Genomic DNA, 14,332 nt, shown 5'->3' with positions numbered 1-14,332 from the left:
AATATCATTATTCAAAATATGTGGCTTTTAAGAACTCATGATAGTTGCTTATCTGCCATGTATGGTCTAGGTGTAATTTTGCCTTAATCAGGAAGGAAAGTCAAAGTATATTCTTTAGGCATTTGTCAGTCTGGACCATGGCTCCCTGGAGCACCTTCTCCAGCCAGGCTCACTTTGCCCCCATCCTCCACTTCCACATAAATACACATTTTGCTTTGCTTTTTTCTGAAAAGAATATAGAGACTTAGATTTCCAAAACTAATGACACCCTTCCTTTTTTTCTCCTCATCTGTTTTGGACAGGATTATGTTACCAAAATGTTGGATTGTACTACATGAAATGAATACTTTACATGACTGGAATTCAATCCTAAGTCTCTTTGTGATTGAAGCTTTTACCAAACAAATTCCCAGTTCAGAATTAATAGTGATATTGGTTCCTTTGCTCCTTATTTCCTTACCCCCATTGAGCTTTTGTTGAAGGAATCTAATCCCGTAATCCCATTGTCCCCTGTTTTCTTCCCCCTCTTCTCTCCCATGCCTTTAAGGTTTCTCAGCAGGACTCACCCAGAGGTTAGGTCATGGGTATTCCTACTTAATGACTTTGGAAACCAGGGCCAGCACCAGGGTGAGAAAAGCAAGACACGTAGGCACAAAATTTGAGTAGGCATTTGCAGCTGGGGCCATCAAATGCGGGCCCTCTGTTTGCTCAGTATCTTGGGGTCATAGAATATTAGTGTTGGGTTATTATAAGAGATGAAAAAGGTCTTATATGTTATAAATACTGACTTTTTTAAGTGAAAATGTCATGTCATTCTTTTAAAGATATGCAGTAGAACCAAATACCGTAGAGATTTGAATGCCACCATTGTTCTGTTAAATATGAGAGCAAGCTGTTAAGAGTCAAAAAGTTTATAGTTCCATATGCTCCTTTAACTCACATTTTTATTTCATATTTTCTATAGAATGTTATCCTAACTTATTTTTTTTAATCTTTAAGGTCTCTTATTGGTTCCTCTACCATACTTTACTATCACAAAATATACCTATAAAAATTAAACTTTATATCCTATGACCATAAGACTTTAGTTCCAAAAGTTTCTTTCCATCAAGTTATTCTTACAAATATTAGTATATGAGTGATAAAAATAACAGACATTACAAAATTTGTGAAAATATTAACATAAAAGGTAAAATCTTATTAGTGAAATGGATTTTTTTCAATTGAGTATAGATATCTGAGAATGAATGTCACCCTCTTGCTAGAATGAGGCAGGATTTTCAGTAACAATTATATGCTTATTTTTTAATAGATTTGAAGATTAAGAAACCTTGCTCACATTAATAGACAGATGGGAGTAGGAGTTTTGTGTTTTTTAATATCTAGCAATATCATTCAGTTCCGTGAGCCCTTCCCAACTATATGCCAAAAATCAGATAATAATACACAGTCACGTGCCATATGACAACATTTTGGTTAGCAGTGGACTGCATATTCAACGGTGGTCTCATAGGATTAGTACCATATAGCCTAGACACACTAGGCTACACCATCAAGGTTTGTGTAAGTACACTCTGATGTTCACACAGCAACGAAATCATCTATTGACACATTTCTCCAAACTTATCTCCATTGTTAAGTGACATATAACTGTATTATCAAAAGTAATTTTTTATGGTCCATAAGCTGACAATTCGATTAGGACCTCCTTCAAGGTTATTGAAAACAAAAATTTGCAAAACTTAACTTGCAGAATGTCTTGTTACCTTCCATTGGAATCACAGATGTCTCAGTCTCTGGGAAATGTACTGGAGAAGCTTTATCAGGGCTCTCAACTCTTGATTCATGTAACTGTTTCCTCTCACACACACACATATGCCTTGTAATATTGGGAAGGGGTTTGAACTATTTTTCACTGAAACAAACTTTTGCCAATATAATTTTTTTGATGAAGTGCTTTTATTTTACCATGAGCCTTAAAATTTTTCCCTCACAACCAGAGATTTAACTCCTTCATTTGATGCAGAATGCCTGCCACATAGCCATAGGGCCCAACCACAGCCAGGTGCCTCCCAGGTCAACTGACAGGAGTGTGGTGCTGTTTTTGGATTTAGATGAGCATATTAGTATATGTCACTGTGACGACTGTCCCATTCTTGAACTCTAAATGTAAGATAGATATAGATCTAGATAAGATTTGGAGCTTTGTCAAATCTCTGAAATTCTGACTTGAGAGACAGGGGACAGAAGAAGCAAAGTAATTAAACAAAATTTAGCATCTCTACCATCATCTGAAATTAGAACATTCTAACATGGAGAGAAACGGCTGGAAGACCTCATTTTTAATGTCAAGTCTTTCCCTTATCTGAAGAATGGAAAGTCCTGGAACTCTCATGTAGATTAGTAGTGCTTGATTAAAAGAGGCTTCATTGATACCAATACTGTATTTCTAAGCCAGCTTCATTTGATGGCCTGAAGATTTTTATACTTCAGGGCAGGAATACTGTCCTGTGTTTCAGGATGATGTGAGATATGTCCTTTTTTTTTTTTTTTAAAAGTAGCAGAAGTGCAGTTGTAAAAGGAAAAGTGGGAAAAGAGGAACAGTAGTACATCCAATGCAAATACATTCTTTGGCCTCTCAGTTTTTAGGTAAGAATGCATATGGAGGTTGAGCATCTGGAAATCGATTCCCTTAAAGCATCCCTGCCCACTTACCAGCTGGACAGTCTTCAGGTCCCTTCATGTACCTTGAATGAATACAATGTGAAAACTATGATCCAGTCCAAGCTTCCAGCCGTTGCTTCAGTTGTCCTTCCACATTCCCATCTAGCTGATGTCCAACCTTTGGTTAAATGCCTCTAGCAAGAGGGCTCAAACTGCCTCTGAACTCTGAAAATATTCAGCTACTAGACAGAAAGAATAGGAAAAGAATATCTTTCTGTTTATCTTTTACCTCATAGCTTTTCTTGACTTTCTTGACTACCACTGGTTGCACCAAGGTGCGCAGAGTGTGGTTCAGTTCACGCACAAACACATACCTCTTTCCTGCTCCATAGTTCCTTCATTTCTGGGTGTGTATCCTCTCCTCATTCCGCCGTTGTGTTTCCCCTGGGCTGGTCTCTGATTGCTGAGGAACAGTGACATAACCAACTGTGAACTCAGCAAAAGGTGTGGGGGCAGCAGGCTTTTTTCAAACTTCTTGTTCAGAGTGGTCCCAGGAAGACTGTCTTGTGAGGTCTTAGTGTGACTGTTTTGGGCATAGTCAATGGTATTCAGATACAAGAACCTCTCATGCAATGCTAAACTCATAGATGGTACACATCTTGTGGAGAGGGAGGGGACTGAGTAGCACAAGATGGGAAAGACCGTTGACCCCCGAGGCCCTTGAACATAGGAAGGGTGAATTTTTACATCCTTGGTGGCTGTGGGAGAGGTGTTGTGGAGGAAGGATCCAGTGCCAATGTCATCTTGCAGAAGGCACATCCAAGGAACAGAGCCAAGACTGCTGCTGACACTTGACTATCAGTGAAGAGCCTAGAGGCTCACTTAATGCTTGAGTCGTAGGTGAGGACTGAACCCAAAGGCTGGCTGCCTGGGCAAACGAGCAGACAGACTTAGCCTAAGACCTAAGTTGAGTTTCTCTCTGTAACCCAGGTCTTAAATATTTGCAAATTTGGGTGTTATGATGCTAGACATTACATATATAAAATATTTTCCATTTCAGTTGGGATCCAATTGGCCTTCTCTTCGGGTTGTTTATATAGTGCTCAATTGACGAAGCAACCTTCCCTCTTTTTTTCTTCTCAGTTTGTCAGCTGATGAGCAATTGCAATTAAGAGTTTCTTCAGTTTCATCATCGGTTGCTATTAATTTGCATGGATAAATTTAAACTTTGCTTTTAGCTGGGTCACAAGATAGAATTGCCTGGCATAAATATTTAATTTTTCAAGCTGACTGAAGCTCTCAGTGATAAAAGTATTTGAGCTAATGTTTCTTCCCGAAACTTGACCTTCATATTGTGCGTTGTTGCTTTTCCTATTATTGGAATATACCCAGAGCTAATTAGTTGTATACAATATCTGGAGAATCCAATACCAAACTTCATTTTATTGGAGGTAAAAATAGTGTCTCTGTGAATTTCCAAGAGGGAATGAATATAGTTTGCGTCACTGAGTTTTTCATTACATATACAGGGAAGATATGTAGATTTTAACAGTTAAAATAATTGTAAGGTTATTTAAAAGTAATACAGACTAATAGAGGCAATAAAGTTGCAGGTCCGTTGCTTTATTTTAAAATAGCAGTCTGGAATTATGTGTATATATTCTCTCAGGTCTTTTTTCCCCTTCCACTCCCTCCCTGTTATGTGGCCCAGATGTGTGCCATTTCATTTCCTTAAATGCTTACATTCTGAGTTACTAAAAGAAATAGGAAGATATTTAAATTATTCTAGATTACAAAATTGGATTTAAAGAACCTTTTAGAATTTTAGGAGCTTTTCAAGTGAGTAAAAAATAAGGTACCCATTGAATTGATGGTAAGACCATGTCCTTCGTGCCTTGGTCTCCGGAGTTTTTTTCACCACCCTTTTTTTCATTGAGTTGCTAACTCATATAAAGTCTAGCTAAGTGGTGTTGAGCAACCAATGGCTAGTAGACACTTGACTGTCCCGTCTTGCCTGTATATTTTCCCAAAGAGATATATGTGAAGAAATGCCAACATACACAGCATTGCTTTAGAGATGAAAAATTAAGTCCCTAGGCCAAGATCCTATCTGATCCACCATAATTAGGGCAGAGCTAAAATGCTCTGTCATCCCCAGCACCTCTCTTATTCCCATAGTGAATGTTTTATAGTCCTTCTAGTATTTTTCAGGAAAAAAAAATCCAGAATCAAACTTAGAGGTAAAATTCTTTATTCCTTTAATGAGTAAATCCTTTAAATTCCTTTAAAGTAAATCTCATCCTGCTGTTGTGCACAACAGAGTAAAATGTAGAAAACAGGAAGAGAGCTGAGCTGGAAACGGCATAGTTTGTGTCACATACTAGTCAAGGGATAGGGCTCGTGTCACCACCCTGTCGTCTTGGGGATTGGATAGAACATCCAGCCAGCAGTGAGAACCTGAGCAGCAGGGACTACAGTGATCCCTCCTGGCTGGGGCGTGAGGGGGAGCAGGTGCTTCTTCCCTCACTCCCTCACCTTTTAGGGCCAGGACTCATAAGCCATGCTGCCATCTAAGTAGCTTTTCTACAGCTTGGCTGCCCAGGTGACAGGGTGAAGTATCCCAGCCTCTGAAGCCTCCTCACTCTATGCAACCTTGGAGGACCTGGAGCTCTGGGATGTATTATTAGTAATAATAATAGCTACACTTATTGCTTGCTTAGCATATGCCTGGCACTATTGTAAGTGTTTTCTATGAATTAATTAATCTAATCTTTACAAGCCCTGTGAGGTTCGTCATGAAATCCCTACTTTGGGGAGAGGTGAGGAACTCATGGCGACACAAGCAATGGGTGGCAACTGGTTTTTGATCTCAGAGCCCATTATTATTTTTTCCTTTTTAAAAAATTGTGGTAAAATACACATGACATAAAGTTTACCATCTTAACCATCTTTAAGTGTACAGTTCATGGCTGAGTACATTTTCATTGTTGAGCTGCCATCACCACCATCCACCCTCAGAACTCTTTTCATCTTGCGGAACCGACACTCTGTAACCATTAAACACTATCCCCCCCACCCCCCTCCCCAGCCCCTGGCAACCACCATTCCACTTTGTGTTCAGAACTCATTGTTTTAACCACAACTCTTTACTCTATCTAGAACTTAGGACTGGACGAATCTGAGCATATTTTTTTGTTCCGCTTTTTCCGTCATGCCACTTACACACTTACGTTATGCTAATCATAAAATGTACAAGAGAAAAAGCAAAGTATATGTTGTAAGGTGGTCCATTTTCTGTGGTGCAAGGTTATTAGTTTCCCCATTTTTTTCTTTTGCCAGGCTGAAAGTGTTAGGATTTGACATAATATCTCTTGTTTTACTTCTGATTAGAAGAGCAATGTATGTTTGTTTTAGGAAATTTGGAATAAGGAAGACAGTTAAGATTACCTATAGTACCAACTCCTAGAGAAAACAACTGTTAACCTTTTGGTGCTGTAACCTTCCAATATTTGTTTCCCTGTCTATAAAAGATATTTTACAAAATTAGAGTATTTTTTAACATGTCGCTTTGTAGCCTACTGTTTTACTTGACATTTCGCCATGTGAACTGTTGCACGTCATTAAACAAGACGGTTTTGACTTCAAGGAGCTTGTATTCCAGTGAAGGAGGTGGGAAAATGCAGTAGGTTGTGCTAAATGTCCAAAGAGGAAGAAACTCAGGGGGCAGTGCGAATATATAGGAGCCTGTGGGGCAGGGGCCACCTGCAATGTGCTCTTCTTCCCTGAGATGATGAGGATACAGGTGGAGTACGAAATATTATCCCTCCCTCTGGGAATTATATTACTGTATGGTTAGCAAGATAAGCTGGTTAGCACCCATGACATAACAGCAGGTAATATCATCTAATACATGATGAAACGCTAACTGGTGAGCAGGAGCTTCTGGTACTCCAAGAGTTGGAAGAGGTGAGAAATCAGTGAGTGCTAGAATAGTTGAGGAGGAGAGACTTGAACTGGGCCTTGAATTAAGGGTAGGAAGTACAAGAGTTAAGAGAGCAAGGCATTCCAGGTCAGGAGCGCCTGTAACAAGGTTTTTAATCCAGTGCATAAGACAGTGCCTGGCACCTACCAGGTGCTCAGTCAAATTTTTTTTAAAAAACACTCTGAAATAGTTTTATCTCTACATGCATATTCCATACCACAAGATTGCTTGGTTGTTTTGTTTGGGGTTTTTTTTTCGAGGTATAATTGACAAAATTATAAGATATTTAAAGTATACATCAAAATGATTGGAGATATGTATACATGGTGAAGGGATTCCCCTGATCAAGTTAATTAGCATATCCATCACTTCACATATTTTTCTTTTCTTTTTGGTGAGAACATTTAAGTTCTACTCTCAACAAATTTCAGCTATACAATACAGTGTTGTCAACTGTAGTCACCAGATTATACATTAGATCCCCAGACCTTATTCATCTCACAACTGAAAGTTTGTACCATTTTACCAAACCCTCCCTGTTTTCCCCACCCCTCAGCCCCTGGCAACCACCTTTCTACTCTGTTTCTATGAGTTTGACTATTTTTTAAGGCTCCACATATAAGTGATACCATGAAGTATTTGTCTTCCTAAGCTTATTTCGCTTAGCATAATGCCCTCCACTTTCATTCATATTGTCACAAGTGGCAGGATTTGCTTTTTTTTTTAAGACCAAATAATATTCCACTGTATGTATGTGTGTATATATGTATATATGACATTTTCTTGATCCATCTCTCCATTGATGGACACTTAAGTTGTTTCCGTACCTTGGCTATTGTGAAAAATACTGCAGTGAACATGAGAGTACAAGTATCTCTTGAGGTAACGGTTTCATTTCCTTTGGATATACCTGAAACTGGGGTTACTGGATCATTTGGTAGTTGTATTTTTAATTTCTTGAGAAACGTCTATACTGTTTTCCATAGTGGCTGTACCAATTTACATTCCCACTAATAGTGCACAAGGGTTCCCTTTTCTCCACATCCTTGCCAGCATTTATCTCTTGTCTTTTTGAGAAAAGCTATCCTAACAGGTGTGAGGTGATACCTCATTGTGGTTTTGATTTGCATTTCCCTGATAATTAGTGATGTTGAGCACCTTTTCATGTACCTCTATATATATTGTCTTTGGGAAAATGTCTATTCAGTTCCTCTCCCCATTTTTTAATCAGATTGTTTGTTTTTCTGCTGTCGAGTTGTGTGAGTTCTTTATTTTTTTGAATATTAACCTTTTATCAAATATATGATTTGCAAATATTGTTTCACTTTGTTGATGGTTTCCTTTGCTGTGCAGAAGCTTTTTGTTTGATGTAGTCTCACTTGTTTACTTTTGCTTTTATTGCCTTTGCTTTTGGTCTCAAATCTAAAAAATCATCAGCAAGACCAATGTCAAGCATCTTACCCACTGTGTTTTCTTCTAGTAGTTTTATAGTTTCAATTCTTACATTAAAGTCTTTAAATCCACTTTGAGTTGATTTTTGTGTATGCTATAAGGTAGGGGTCCAGTTTCGTTCTTTTGCATATGGCTGTCCAGTTTTCCTAGCACTATTTATTGAAGAGACTATCTTTTCCCCATTGTATATTATTTGTTCCTTTGTCAAAAATCAATTGATTGGGCCAGCCCCATGGCCTAGTGGTGAAGTTCAGTGCACTCCACTTTGGTGGCCCAAGTTCAGTTCCTGAGTATGGACCTACACCACTTCTTGGCAGCTGTGCTGTGGTGGTGACCCACATACAAAATAGAGGAAGATTGGCACAGGTATTAGCTCAGGGCAAATCTGCCTCATACATGCAGAAAAATCTATTGACCATTTATCCACAGGTTTCTTTCTGTGCTCTCTATTGTATTTCATTCATCTATGTGTCTTCTTATGCCAATACTATAGTGTTTTGACTGCTGTAGCGTTGTAATATAGTATGAAATCAGGGAGCACGACACCTACAACTTTGTTCTTTTTTCTCCAGATTGCTTAGTTACTTGCACTCTTTTGTGATTCCGTACAAATTTTAGGAGTGTTTTTTCTAGTCAAAAATGCCATTGGTATTTTGATAGGGATTGCATTGAATCTGTAGATTGCTTTGGGTAGTATGGACATTTTAATAATGTTAATTTTTCCAATTCATGAGCACAGAATATCTTTCCATATATTTCTGTCTTTTGCAGTTTCTTTCACTAATATCTCATAGTTTTTAGTGTTTAGATCTTTCACCTCCTTGGTTAAATTTAGCCATAAGTATTTTATTCTTGTTGATGCTATTGTAAATAGGATTGTTTTCTTAATTTCTCTTTCTGAGTTTGTTGTTGGTGTATAGAAATGCAACTGATTTTTTTTTTAAGATTTTATTTTTCCGTTTTCTCCCCAAAGCCCCCCCCGTACATAGTTGTATATTTTTTAGTTGTGGGTCCTTCTAGTTGTGGCATGTGGGATGCTGCCTCAGCCTGGCTTGATGAGTCGTGCCATGTCTGCACCCGGGATCCAAACCAGTGAAACCCTGGGCCACTGCAGTGGAGCATGTGAACTTAACCACTTGGCCACAGGGCTGGCCCCGCAACTGATTTTTATATATTGATTTTTGTATCCTGCAACTTTACTGAATTTAGTTCAAACAGTGTTTTGGTTTAGTCTTTAGAGTTTTCTCTCTCTCTCTCTCTCTCTCTCTATATATATATACATAAAATATCATGTCATCTGCAAATAGAGACAATTATACTTCTTTCTTTCTGATTTGGATGCCTTTTATTTATTTTTCTTGCCTAACTAGTTCGGCAAGAACTTCCATACTATGTTGAATAAAATTGGTGAGAGTGGGGCTTGTCGTGTTCTGGATCTTAGAGGAATTGCTTTCAACTTTTCACCATTGAGTATGTTAGCTGTGGGCTTGTCATATTTGGCTTTTATTATGTTGAGGTACATTCCCTCTATATGCAGTTTGTTGAAAGTTTTTATCTTGAAAAGATGTTAAATTTTGTCCAATGCTTTTTCTGCATCTATTGAGATGATCTTACGATTTTTTATCCTTCATTTGTTAATGTGGTGTATCACATTGATTGATTTGTGAGTGTTGAACCATCCTTCCATCCCTGGAATAAATCCCGCTTGATCATGGTTTATGATCCTTTTAATGTACTGTTGAATTGGTTTGCCAATATTTTGTTGAGGATTTTTGCAACTATGTTCATCAGGGATATTGGCCTATAATTTTCTTTTCTTGTGGTATCCTTGTCTGATTTTGGTATTAGGGTAATGCTGGCCTAGTAAAATAAATTTGGAAGTGTTCCTTCCTTTTCTGTTTTTTGGAAGATTTTGAGGAAGATAGGTATTAATTGTTCTTTAAATGTCTGGCAGAATTCACCAGTGAAGTCATCTGATCTTGGACTTTTGTTTGTTGGGAGATTTTTTACTACTGCTTCAATTTCCTTACTAGTAACTGGTCCATTCACACTTTCTACTTCTTCATGATCCAGTCTTGGTAGGTTGTATATTTCTAGGAATTCATCTGTTTCTTCTAGGTTGTCCAATTTGTTGGCATGTAATTATTCATAGTAGTCTCTTATGATCCTTTGTACTCATGTGGTCTCAGTTGTAAAGCTTCCTCTTTCGTTTATAATTTTATTTATTTGAGCCATCTTGCTCTTTTTTCCTTGGTGAGTCTAGCTGAAGGTTTTTCTGATGTGTTTATCTTTTCAGAAAACCAGCGCTTAGTTTCATTGATCTTTTCTGTTGTCTTTTTAGTCTCTATTTCATTTATTTCTACTCTGAGCTTTGTTATTTCCTTCCTTCTACTAATTTTGGGTTTAGTTTGTTCTTTTATTTTGTTGAGGTGTAAACTTAGGCTGTTTATTTGAGATCTTTCTTGTTTCTTTTTTTTTTTAAAGATTTTTATTTTTTCCTTTTTCTCCCCAAAGCCCCCCGGTACATAGTTGTGTATTCTTCGTTGTGGGTTTTTCCAGTTGTGGCATGTGGGACGCTGCCTCAGCGTGGTCTAATGAGCAGTGCCATGTCCGCGCCCAGGATTCGAACTGACGAAACACTGGGCCGCCTGCAGCGGAGCGCGCGAACTTAACCACTCGGCCACGGGGCCAGCCCCCTTTCTTGTTTCTTAATGTAGGTATTTATTGCTGTGAACGTCCTCTTGGAACTGCTTTTGCTGCATCCCATAAGTTTTGGTATATTTCCATTTTCTCTTGTCTCACGATAGTTTTTGATTGTTATTTTGATTTCTTCTTTTACCTGTTGGTTGTTCAGTAGCATGTTGTTTAATCTCCACGTATTGTGAATTTTCCAGTTTTCTTATAATTTATTCTAATTTCATATCATTTTGGTTGGAAAAGATGCTTGATATGGTTTCAGTCTTCTTTTTTTTTTTTAAAGATTTTATTTTTTTCTTTTTCTCCCCAAAGCCCCCCAGTACATAGTTGTGTATTTTTTAGTTGTGGGTCCTTCTAGTTGTGGCATGTGGGATGCTGCCTCAGCATGGCTTGATGAGTGGTGCCATGTCCACACCCAGGATTCGAACCGGTGAAACCCTGGGCTGCCGAAGCGGAGCGTGCAAACTTAACCACTCAGCCACAGGGCCGGCCCCAGTTTCAGTCTTCTTAAATTAAGACTTGTTTTGTGACCTAAATTATGATCTATCCTGGAGAATGTTCCATGTGCACTTGAGAAGAATGTGTGTATTCTGCTGCTATTGGATGGGATGTTCTGTATATGTCTCGTGGGTCTGTCTAGTCTAATGTGTCCTTTAAGTCTCATGTTTTCTTACTGATTTTCTGTCTAGGTGATCTATCCATTGTTGAAAGTAGGGTATTGAGGTCCCCTACTATTATTGTATTGCTGTCTACTTCTCCCTTCAGATTTGTTAATACTTGCTCTGTATATTTAGATGCTCCTGTGTTGGGTGCATAAATATTTATAATTGTTATATCTTCTGATGAATTGATCCCTTTATCATTACATGATGACCCTCTTGTGTCTTGTTACGGTCTTTGGCTTAAAGTCCGTTTTGTCTGATGTAAGTATAGCTACTCCTGCTTGCTTTTGGTTTCCATTTGCTTGAAATACCTTTTCCCATTCTTTCACTTTCAGTCTATGTGTGTCCTTAAAGCTGAAGTGAGTTTCTTATAGGCAGCATATACTTGGGTCTTGTTTTTTCACTCTGTTCAGCCACTCCATGTCTTTTGATTGGAGAATTTAGTTCGTTTACATTTAAATAATTACTGATAAGTGAGGACTTACTATTGACATTTTTTAAGTTATTTGCTTTTGTTTTGCAATTCATTGGTTCCTTTGTTCCTCTCTTACTTTCTTCCTTTGTGATTTATGATTTTCTGTAGTAGTGTGCTTGATACCTTTCTCTTTATGTATCTACTATAGGTTTTTGCTTTTGTTTTATAAGACTTAAAACATCTTCTATTTACAACAGTGTATTTTAAGCTGATAACAGCTTAACTTTAAATGCATACAAAAGCTCTGTGTTTTTATACTCCCCCCCATTTTATGTTTTTGGTGTCACAATTTACATCTTTTTTCATTGTATGTCTGTTAAGAAAGTATTGTTGTTACAGTCATTTTGGATACTTTTGTTTTTTAGTTTCATGCGAGAGTTATAAGTGATTTACCCATCACCATTATAATTTTAGAGTATTCTTCAATTAAATATTTATGTAAGGAAAGAGTGTGTACACATCTAAATGAAGATTGGAAGGAGTGCCGCTCCCTTTGATGTTAAAAGATCTGACTCTCATGCAGTACTGGTGGGAATACAAATTGGTAAAGCCTTTTTGGAAGACGTTTAGTTGGTAGCAGCTGTGAAAATTTTAAATGACTGTACCTTTGACTCAGGAATTCCACTTAGAGAAATCTACTTTAAAGCCATATTTACCCATGTTTTAAAAGATATATGATTAAATAGTGCATGGTCTATCTATATATAGACTTTTTTTTTTAATTTAACAAACACTTATAGCATTTACTAATATGCCCAGAACTGGTCTAAGTGTTTTGCAAATATTAGTCTTATAACGATGCCTTGTGGTAGATACTACTGTAGTGCCATGTTATTGATGAGGAAACTGGCAGAGTTTAACTTGGCCATAGTCACACAGCTAGCAAATGAGAAAGCCAGCAGTGGAATGCAGTCCGGTTCTGTGGTATTACCATTACACCATCCAGTGATTACAAAGAACTTGACAGACTCATTGGTGTACCTTATATGTGCATAAGACCACCAGAGAAGAGTAAAAATGGAAAAAGCAAGTCATGGGTCAATACATAGATTGGATCCCATGTGTTTAAAAGAAACAACAACAATAAGATATATGTGTATACACACTTGGTAGAAATACACAGCAATGTATCCCAAAATGCTGATGGTGCTTTGCCTCTGGGGAGAGGAGCATTTTCATGTTTTTACTTCTGTATTATTAAATTTTATACTGAGAGTTATATATTCCTCTATTAGTTTTTTTAAAAAAGAAAAAATCCAATGAAGATGCTTCTAGGTAGAAGAAAGAGAGCCTGGGACATCTCATTTAAGACAAGTTTTGGTAGTTCTATTTTCTTGACTTGGCCCCATTAGTGAATTTTTGGATTTAATGAGATCTTCGGGTATATGTAGTTGAGGCTTCTTTTCTTTGTCTCTTTATAGTTCCTATTCTCCCTTGTCTCCTCAGTGAGGCAGCAATAAACCTACCATTCTTTTAATTAGATTGAGCTGCTCTATGTCTGTTTGTGTTCTGCAATATTTTATGGTAATGAATGAGCTTATTTTTTTTAATGCACACCAGTTGTACTTTTGTGAAGATTACATTATTTTTACTTGTGAAGATTGGTATGAATTTGGATGTTTAGGGAAAAAAGTTGGAGCTAAGATAGGTGGCATTCAACCTTAATGGCACCTTGAGACCATTCACCTGACCATTGACTTTAGTCAGTGGGCTTCATGAAAGACCTGATTCCCAAGGGAAAGGTAGATAATGGTAGGTAGAAAGTTGGGAAGATGATCAGAACGTTCCAGAGAATACAAATATAAGTTTGTTACCTAATGAAATTTTTCAAGGGCCTCATGCTGTTCTTTGCTGACAGCATGTGGTAGACAGAGTGAAAAGGTTGCAACTCAGGCCAGAGGCCCCTGCCCCATCATTAAATTATTTTTGGAAGTCTACTGTGATTGTGTCACTCTGGCAAACAATTTAAAACCTATTCTGTGAAATACACAATAGCTTTCTAATGCCCTAGTCCACAATTTATAGTAGATTGGTATGCTCAGAAAACCTCAATGTTATCAGTTAAAAACAGTCTGAAATTTCTTTTGGAAAATTATTCACAAAAGTGATATATGTGATTGATCCTTAGCCCACTGTGAAGATTTTTGCTTTTTGTGTCCTCATCACCTTTATATCCTGTTTTCTAATTCTGGTCTAAGGCAAACTTATTAATAGTCATCATCTCATGCTCACCGCTAGATTGTAAGCTGCTTGAAGCCAAGGAGGATATTTGGGTAGCCTTGGTATTTACTTCAAGACCTAGAACAATATACTTCATATTGTTAGGTGCTATGGAAAGATTTGTGAAATTGAATCGAAAGTAGTTAAATTTCATGGGTTCTTATTTTCTGTTACTTCCTT

General features: G+C 37.6%; 1 protein-coding gene across 8 annotated transcripts in view; it reads left to right on the top strand.

Annotated features, from left to right (window-relative positions):
* Nucleotides 1–14,332, top strand: part of OSBPL1A (oxysterol binding protein like 1A) — a 114,218-nt gene that overhangs the window by 84,896 nt on the left and 14,990 nt on the right. The gene's annotated exons all lie outside the window — the stretch shown is intronic.

The sequence above is a fragment of the Equus przewalskii genome, chromosome 7 (genome assembly GCF_037783145.1).
Source record: "Equus przewalskii isolate Varuska chromosome 7, EquPr2, whole genome shotgun sequence".
Taxonomy (NCBI): domain Eukaryota; kingdom Metazoa; phylum Chordata; class Mammalia; order Perissodactyla; family Equidae; genus Equus; species Equus przewalskii.
The sequence above is the reverse complement of the archived record's forward strand: the minus strand, read 5'-3'. Positions and strand labels throughout refer to the sequence as shown.